At 62.1% G+C, this 9,514-nt stretch overlaps 1 protein-coding gene across 1 annotated transcript in view; it reads right to left on the minus strand.

Moving 5' to 3' along the window:
• Positions 1 to 9,048, minus strand: part of IQSEC1 (IQ motif and Sec7 domain ArfGEF 1) — a 329,670-nt gene extending 320,622 nt beyond the window's left edge. Inside the window, exon 1 of the mRNA XM_057554670.1 lies at positions 8,856 to 9,048. The gene's annotated coding sequence lies outside the window, so the exon portion shown is untranslated. The remainder of the gene's footprint in view (positions 1 to 8,855) is intronic.
• Positions 9,049 to 9,514: the final 466 nt, after the last annotated feature.

Raw genomic sequence — 9,514 nt, forward strand, 5'->3', positions numbered from 1 at the left:
TTTAATAGCATTAAGTCCCCACGACTTTAGGACATGTGAAGAGGCTGTAACTGGCGGCTAAAGGGATCGTGACGGCACATCTTACAAAGGGGTGGATTCAAAATCAGCTACGTTAGATGTGCAGAAGGTGGGTGGATAACAGAGCAACAAATGCCAAAACCCAAGTCATCTGATTCTAAATCCCATGACTTTTCTCTAACATCAAACTTCTTCTCGACTTCGAAAGAGGGAACAACAGTGATTAAAGTTAGCAAGAATGAGGGGTACTCTGCATGTACACATATTAAGGATTCCATCCTCACAACCCCTCTAGGAGGAAGGTGATGCTTTATAACCCCATTTTATAGGTGAGGCACAGCCAGGACATGGCAGAGGGAGTGACCTGACCCCAAGTGCACATCCTGACTATTGCTCTGTCCACATACTACATGGGTACCCCGACCAGGAGCTGTCTATAACCCCAAGCCACCCCCCACTCACTCACCAGTCCAAGAAACACTGCAGAAGACAAAGGCCAACATCTGGATCCTTTCCTTCTGCTTAAGCAATGATCTCCCCCTCCTATTTGGACAGGCAGTTGTTGGGGGTAAGACAGGATGGGGTTCATCCCTTCCATCCAAAACCCACGTGCTCCTGCTCGCCCCCAGCACCCCAAGTCCTGCAGCGTCTCCTGCAGCCCCTGCTCCCTGGTCCCCGCCTCCCTCAGAGCCAGGTGTCCCACCCACACCTAAGTGCCTCCCCTGGGCAGCACCCTCCAGGGACTCCTGTCTCCTCCCAATGTCCCTCGGGGCCTCCCCAGCCTGCTGGCCCTGCCCAGCCCCACCTGTGGGTCCCCTCTCCCTCCTCTCCTTTGCTGTCCCCTCGGTCACTCTGCTGCAGACACGCCAGTCTCCTCGCTGTGAATGGACCACGCCAGGCACACTCCCCTCTCAGGCAACCCCAAAGGGAGACCCAGTCGCCACTGTCCCCACTAGAGACACTGACACCAGAGCCCCAAAAGGGTCCTTCCGTGTGCCAAGGGAAGCAGGAAGAGCTGGGCCTCCAGACCAGGGCCCCAGGCGGGGTCTTACCCCTGGCTGACCACACGGGCCACCCGCCTGTTGACGTTCAACTTCAGGCTGTCAGGGACCCCCTCAGTCTGTCCCCAAATCTCATCCACACATGTGCTCACCCCTGTAAGGGTCCCTGGAGGCTGCCCTGGTACCACTGGACAAGGGCTGAGGACTTGTCACTCAAGCACTGAGGCCATCCGGGAGGACAGTGGGGTTTCATGGGCACCTCATGCCAGCCTTGCCCCGCTGACACTTCACAGGCACGACCTACCTTGACAGCCCCACCAGATCTGCCACCCAGGACACCCCCCGTGGAAGCCCCGTCTTCTGGCTGCAGTGAGCCCTATTCCCTGCGGTTCAGAGGCAAGGGCCAGGCCCAGGGGCCTTGAGGCTCCACAATGTCTGACACTCTACGTGCTGAGAAAACAGGCCATTGAAACCAACAAGATGGGGGGGCAGAGCCGGGAGAGGGGCACAAACACCAATCCTCCCATTCAACCAAGCGCCCAGTGTGTCCTGAGGGGCTACCATTCACAGAAAGGCCTGGGGTTGCCTCCCCAGCAGGCCAGCAAACGCACACGTGTTTGCGGTGGGGAAATGGGCCAATTCAAAGTGAACTGCCCGGCTGGCTGGTGCCTGACAGCTTAGGAGTCCCTCCCCTGCACGTGTCACCTCCTGCCCACCACCACCCCTCTGGCGGGGACCACCGCCATCATTTTTGCCATAAGGGGACTCAGGCTCCTGGTGGTAAAATAACCTCCCCGAGGTGACCACAGCGAGGGAGAGGCCAAACCGAACATTCAAAGGGAAAAGCCAGGGCTGTCCCTGGGTAGGCAGTGGTGCTGGGGGCAGTTTTGGTTCCTGGAACCAAAAGCCTGGGTGAGCTGACCACGCACATCCTGAAACGGCCCCAAACGTCTCTCCAAACACGGACACCACGCAGCGAATAGCTGTGGAGCTACAGTGCGGTGGCAAACGGCACGGGCTCTGGAAGCAGACAGACCTGGGTGCAAATCTGCCTCTGTCGCTGGGCAACCGCGGGCAACTGCTTACCCTCTCTGAGCCCCAGTGTTCACATCTGCAAAATGGGATGGCGGCAGCGCACAGGTGTCACAGGGTTGGGGCATCAGCAGAGATCCCAAGGAGAAGGTGGTCGGCACGCGGCACCAGGAACGGCTTGGTTATTTCCGTGGTTTAATTATAATTGAAGCGCTCTAAGTCTAAGTGCCCAGAACACAGGATTTCTGTCCTGTTCCTTTGTGAACCTTGCCTCCTCCAAGGAAAGCTGAGCATTTCACATTGAGGCTCAAACAGAGCACAGCTTGGTTGGGGGTGAGCCAGGCTTGTTCACCACCTCACCCCCCCAACCCCACAAGGCTGAAGTCTGGGTTCTGAGCAAGCGCCCTGGGCTGTCCATGCCCGTCTGGGCCTCGTGTGGCCCACCGTCCCTGCTCCCAGGCCTGGCAAAACCACCAACAGCACCTCCCTGCCTGAAACACGCCATGCGCCCCCCTCCCCGCCTTGGTGCTCCCACGTGTGCGGTTCCAAACACCCTCCCGGATGGCCAGGCACGTAATAAAGAAATGCTGCAAAACCTTCACTATAGCATCTGGGGGGTGTTCTGCCTTGGTACGGTTCTTTCAACTTTTCCGTAGGTTTGAAAATGTTCATAAGAAAATGCTAGGGAAAAACAATCCTTAAGGGCGCTCTCAATACCCTATTCCTCCCCCGAGCCAGTGTTCACCGCGTCCTGCAGTGCCAGGCGCCCCGCAATCCCTCCACCTGGATCTCCTGGAACAGGGCCACCTCCCCATCTTACATGGGGACTGGCCTCTGGGCAGCCGGGGCAAAGCCTGCCTTACTTGGACGGTCCTCCTGCTGGGAGGGGGCTGAGGCTGACGGGGTCCTGCAGACCCAAGCAGGGCTTAGCTGCTCAGGTGTCATCACGGAGGGTCCCCACGAGGCTGGGGGAGGCATTTGAAAAACTCCAGGCTGCAGCTCCCTACTCAATAAAAGATAAGCACTTAGCATTTGTAATAACTGGTCTGGCATCTCCCGCCAACAGGTCAGGCCCCTGGAGGGGCAGGATTCAGACGCCAAAGGCCTCGCTGCCTCGGGATTCCTAGCCAGGCCGTCACTCTGTGAAGCTTGGTTCGCAGTCGGGGCAATTTCCACTGCAGCCTGGCCTGCGTCTACATGGGGTAGGGGGTGGTAAATTGGAGGCCCACTGAACTTCCAGGCCACGGGCACGGCCTCGGGCTGCCTCACGGCCTCGTCTGTAGCTGCAGCTCCATTTCAGTGAGGTCAGTTTATGCCCCTCCTCCCAGTTCCTGCCCAACGCCCGGCCGGCCGGTTTGTTTTTTCTGCTGCTCTGCGGCAATTACACGGATGACACCCTGACAAGCTCAGAACAGTGCCTTCCCCAAGTTGGGCAAAGCGTGGCTCTTTCTTACAGAAACAGAAAGCAAAGAACAAAAAAATGAGATCAGCTGTCAAAATAAAGTCATCGACAAAACAGATGACAAACAGCCATCCAGATGACCAAAAATGCTGATGCCCCCAAACTCCCAAACCCGGGCCTCTTCATCCCGGAGTCCAGATGCTCACAGGGCACAGCCCTGAGGTCTCTGCAGGCGTGGAGGCCCGAACCCGGACAGCGGAGGCGAAAACCAGAGCAGGTCTCCACTTCACACACCGCGCTGCCCCATCTCTCTCAACCTGAGCTAGATAAAGACGCATCTCACGATTTATTCTCCAGGTTGTAAAGGAATCATTTGCCTAGGTTGTCAGACGGCTGGGAGAGAGCTTCAGAGAAGCATCTCCTTGTCCTTCTGCGGACTCTACCATCTGCTGGAGAAAGAACGGCTCGCCCCGCCCCCTTGGACTTGAACACATTTCGTCCAACAGGGACCAGGCCCCGCCAACACGTTGCAGCCTGTTGCCAGCCGGGGGACGTCCTCCCCAGCACTGGCTACTCGGCTCTATCTCAACTGGGAGAACAAGAGAATCATTGAACGAGAACGTGAACGCAGTATCTCCCTCTGCCACCCCCTCCGACGCGCAGATCAGAGAAGCCCGCTCAGCCTCTCTTGGCCCCCCGCTCTCTGCTCCAAGGGGAAGAGGAAATGGAACAGAAGCGGCCGGGACCTCAGACCCCGTGGCCCAGGCCTGGGGCTCCGCGGCTGCTCTGAAGATGAACGCAATTTCAGAGGCTCCTGGCCAGGACCCACCCCAGTACAGCAGCTCGCGTCCCTACTCCGGCCACACCCTCCTCCCTGGCCACCCTCGAGCTTCCCCGCCAGCTGACGCACCCCCGTCATGGTTAATGTCAGCACAGACCAGAGGAGCGCTTGTTTGGAAAGTCAACAGAGACTGAATGCCACTGGAAACCTCCCCCAGAGTGAGTCACCAGCTCGGAGCTTCAGAAAAACGTCCTCTCCAGTGATGTGACAGCACTCAAGGGCTGGAGGGGACGAGAGCACGAGGGAGGCAGCTCCACAGGCCTCTCCAACCTCTTCGGGCCAATGTTTACTTCTGCCGGGGAACCCTGGAGGAGCAGAGGCTGGGAGCGAGCCCCTCTTTCCATCCTGGTCCCCCCCGCACGGCAACCTCAGGTGATGCCGAGGACCCGGCCTCGGTGACAAGGGCCCACGAGGCAGGACAGGGACCACTCGTGCTGGGCTTCCTCCAGCAGTGGAGGCTGGGAGTCCTGCAGGGTCCCGGGAGGTCTGATCACAGGGCAGCACGAAGGGCAGGTGGGAGACGGGTGAGAGCAGGGGGCCTGGGACCAGACACCCGAGCCCCAGTCCCGGCTCCACCACTGGCCAGGTGAGAGGGCCGGAGCCGGTCGTAGGACCTCTCTGACATTCAGTCTCCACATCCGTAAAATGGGAGAGGCAACCGTTCCTGCCTTGTGGGAGGGCTGGGACCACGAAATGAGCTGGTAAATGCAAAGACCTGGAGCAGTGCCGGGCACACAGGGCGCCCTCGTGGATGGAGCCGGAACGCACGCACCTGCCTCTTGTGCATCTGGCTCTGGGTGCTCACTGGTACCAGCTGTATCTGCTAAAGCCCAAACTGACTTTCTAATGGAAAACACAGGGACCCTAATCAATCCCCTGTGCCTTCATCCACTCAACAATATCTACTGAGCACCTACTGTGTGCCCGAATCTCTAGAGGGATGGGAGGGGGCAGTTCTAGAAACATCATTAGAATGTAGCTAACTAAACACTGGATGTGAATTCTGATGTCAGAAAAAAAATAGTTAAATACCCAGCGTAACCAAAGGCATCCTATTTCTTTCCTTGTTATAACTCTGTTATCCCCAGAGCTGAGAAACTCATGATGACATCCTTCAGCTGTGGTCGAAAGAGGACTTCCTGAGAAAGGGTTTAAAGGTCTCTGGGCTTAAGGGTTTCCCCCACACCCAGGAACCCTCCTGAGGACTGCCTGGGGGAGGTGGTACAGAGACTGCTGCAGTCCCAATGCGAGCCTGTCCCATGGCATCTATCTGTACATCCCCCAGCAGGCCACTGTACCTGCTGGGCATGCAGGGGCACCCTGCCCAGTGGCCAGGGGGCCAGGGGCTCCTGACTCAAGCTGGAGCAGCAGGAGGCTGTTTAGGAAAGGGGAAGCCAGGCCTGGCCTAGCCTGCATGCTCGCCAGACCCTCACCCACATGGGCCCCTGTCTGCAGGCGGGGGGGGCCTGGGAGATGGTGGGCGCACCAGCACTGGGGAAAGTGGAGCGGAGTCCCCCAGCAGGAAGTAATCCCAATGGTGCCGGCTCCGGCTCCAACTGTCTGTCGCCTCGGGACGCCCACACACAGAGGTTCTAGTCTCGACTGCAGGGGGCCAACCGGTGCCCCAGCCCAGCCTCTGGGCCGTCTCCTCCAGGCTGTCACGCCCCCAACTCCACATCCTCTGCGTGGACGCTGGGCCCCCAGAGGTCTCACCCAGCTTCTCAGGAAGTGCACTCGCCTCCTACCTGTGCTCAGTTGGCCCCCACCCCAAAATGAGAACCTGCCTGACAAGGCAAGAATGTGCATTAAGCACCTACTGTGTACTGTTTCCTCCACGCCCTTTATCTTCACTTAGTCCTCAGAAAGAGCATGGGAGACAGCTATGCTCATCCCCATTTACGTGCATTAGACGCCCCGAGGCTAAGAGAGGTGACTTGTCCCACAGCCCCCAGGGCCAGTGCAGAGCCGGCCCTGGGGCCCGTCCACCTGCCCACGTCCCCTTCCCCGTGCGGGGCTGTGTATTCCCTGCCTGGCTTCCCCACTCTCCCTTTTGGGTCTCCAGCACACCACTAATGGTTCCGCATACAGTAGGTGCTTAATAAAAGCTGGTTGCTCTCAGGGGGTTGGTTACCCCATGCTCCTTAGGCATAAATCATTTTCTCCATGGGTGGGCAGGGGCCCCCCAAATCCAGCTCACTCCCCTCACACTGCAGGGGCCGGAAACCCACGGATGTGAGCCACCAGCCCCATGCAGGGGCCCTGTGGAAGGCGGGGGGCTCCAGCACCCTCCCCGCCCAAAGACTGGGCAAAGACGCGGATGGGGGAAAGTGGGCCTGGAGTGCTGTCTTGAGGGGACCCCCAGTTCTGTGCAATACACTGGAGCCTCCCAGCCCCACTCCCCACTCCTCGCGTGTGGCCCCAAAGCCGCAGCAACCCCACTTCCAGGAGCTTGTTAGAAACACAGGCCCTCCAGCCCGCCCCAGACCCACTGATCAGAATCTGCGTTTCAGCACGATCCCCAGGCACCTGTGTGCACGTTCAAGTTTGAGACGCTCCCCTCCACCTAGAACGTGGGCCAAGGCCCGTGTTGCCACCGTTTATCTGGAAAGGGATACCATCATAGGCTCTGAAGCCAGGCTGACAGAGCTGGGGACTCACAAGTCCTGCCTCAGCACCCCGAGCTCCCTCCAAGGCTGCCACCCAGACCAGCACTGGGGGAGTCCCCAGGCAGACCTCTCGGCATCTTCCCACCCCAACTGGTCACCAGAGGCGACTTCGAAGGGAAAGAAGGAATCCACCCCCAGGACGGTGCTGTGAGGCACCTGGCGACAGCGTGTGCCCCCGTTCCCTAGGAAAGCGGGGCGCGTGTCCCAGCCCCGGTGCGCTGCCTCCCCGAGCGACTGACGACTTCACTGGGCCCCTGGCTCTTCCTTAAGTCCTTGCCTGGGGGGTGAGGGCTCACTCAGGCCCTGCAACTAGCACCAGGTGACTGAAGAAGAGACCGAGTGACAAAGGGGGTCTTGGAGACACCAGAGAGCCGGGGGCAGAGCTACAGAGGCAGTGGGGGTCTGTTCCTTCTCTCAGTGCCGCCAGCTCGGAGCGATTCCATGCCTCCCGCCTCCCTTCCAGCATACACAGAGTGCTGAAGTGTGCCACTGGCCTGCCACCACGGGGCCACCAGGCTCACCCACGCCCTGACCCCACCCTACGCTCCTCTTCCAGGGCCCCCCAGAGCCCAGGAGCACCGCCCAGAACCATGCAGGAAGCAGGGCGGCAGCCCTGCACACACAGCCTGCACAGCCCAGCCTGGGGCAGGGGGGACACGGGGTCTCCGGTGACCAGAGGACCAGATAACCACACCTGGAGTCCTGGGAATCAGGAGCCCCTCCCCCGCAGGATTTTGGAGTCAGGGTTAACTCCTCCCCCATCACTTCTGCCCACCCCCAGCCTCCCCGAAACCTGTCCTGAAGCTGCGGACCACCACCAGTCTACCCTCCCAACACACACACACGCACACACACACACACACACACACACACACACACACACACGGTTTCTCCTCACCACTCCACCCCCGCAACACACACACTCACACACACACACACACACTCAGGCACACACACACACTCACACAAACACGGTTTCTCCTCACCACTCCACCCCCCCCACACACACACTCACACACACACTCAGGCACACACACACACACACGGTTTCTCCTCACCACTCCACCCCCCCAACACACACACACACACACTCACACACGCTCACACACACACACACACACACACACACTCACACACACACACTCTCTCTCTCTCTCCCCTCCGCCTCTCCGAGATGGGCGCCGGGACTTCTGCGGAGCCGGGCAGCCCACGCGACTTCGGACCCTACAGGAGGCAAACGCGCGGCCAGGACGCTGTGTCCAGCGCGGCCGGGCAGTCCCGCCCCATCCCGTCCCCCGCTTAATCCTCGCTCCGACATAACCCCGGGTAATCCTGGGGCGAGGCGGGAGGGGTATTAACCCGGAGCGGCGAAGGAAGAGACGGAGGCGTCCAGAGGGAGGAGGGCTCGGCGCGTCCCGGGCTGGAGGCAGCACAGAGCCCCTTCCGGAGGGGTGCGACCCGCAAGTGACCCAGGCCCGCTCGAGGGCGGGATCTGCGCCTGACGCGCCCCCTGCCCTCCAGGTCTAGAGTCTCCGAGTCAGGAGTTCCGGTCCCGCCACTCAGAGCCCCGCAGCTGCTCCCGGACGGCCCCCTGTGGCGAGGCCGACCCCGCATTCAAGCTCCCGAGCTCCTGGGTCGCTGGAGCCCGAGTCCCGAGCCCGCCGGCCGCGGAGAGCCGGGCGGGCGGGAGCGCCGGGCAGCGCCCCGGAGCCCCTTTCCCTGGGAGCTCGGTCCCGCCGAGCCCGAGCCCCAGGTCGGGCCGCGACCCCGCCGGAGATACCCCGGACCCCCCCCCCCCGCGGCCGACACCCTCCACGCCCGGCCCCGAGGGGAGCGGGGCCCCCCAAGAAGTTCGCGCACCCCCGACACGCTCGCCGCCCCCGGTCCCCACTTACTTGTCGCGGCGGCCTCCGAGCTCCAGGATGGCGCCAAGCGGCTGCGGGCCGGGGCTGGGGTCGAGGCGGCGGGCGCACGCGGCCAGGTGCCGCCGGTGCCGCTCCAGCAGGCCGGCGTTCTCGCGGCTCAGCCGCGCCACTTGGCGCTCCAGCTCCTCGATGCGCCGCCGCCGCCGCGCCAGCAGCTCCTGCTGCGCCGCGACGATCCGGGTCAGCTCCTGCAGGTACTCGGCCGCCTGGCCGGGGGGCTCGGCGGCGCTCGCCATGGTCCCCGCCTCAGGCGCGCGGGCGGCGGGGCGGCGGCGGCGCGGCCATGGCTGCGCGGCGGTGACGGCGGCTCCGCGCGGCGCGGCGCGGGGCTCGGCCCGGGGGGCGCGGCACGCGGGGCCGACGCGGCCCCGCCTTGGCGCCCTGCTCCCGCCTCCGCCCGCGCCCGCCCCCGGCGCCTCCGCGCCGCTCGCGGCCCCGCGGACGCGCCGGGCCGGACAGTGCGTGGAGCTGCGGCCGCCGCCGGCGGGCGAGGAGTTTGTAAAGTGCCGGCTGAGGCGCTAGGGGAGCGGGAGCCGGAACCAGGCGGCCGGCGCGGGAGGAGCGGGCGGGAGGAGCGGGCGGCGGCGGAGGGAGGGCGCCGCCTACCGGCCCCGCGCCCCACGCCCCGC

The sequence above is a fragment of the Balaenoptera acutorostrata genome, chromosome 10 (genome assembly GCF_949987535.1).
Source record: "Balaenoptera acutorostrata chromosome 10, mBalAcu1.1, whole genome shotgun sequence".
Lineage (NCBI taxonomy): Eukaryota > Metazoa > Chordata > Mammalia > Artiodactyla > Balaenopteridae > Balaenoptera > Balaenoptera acutorostrata.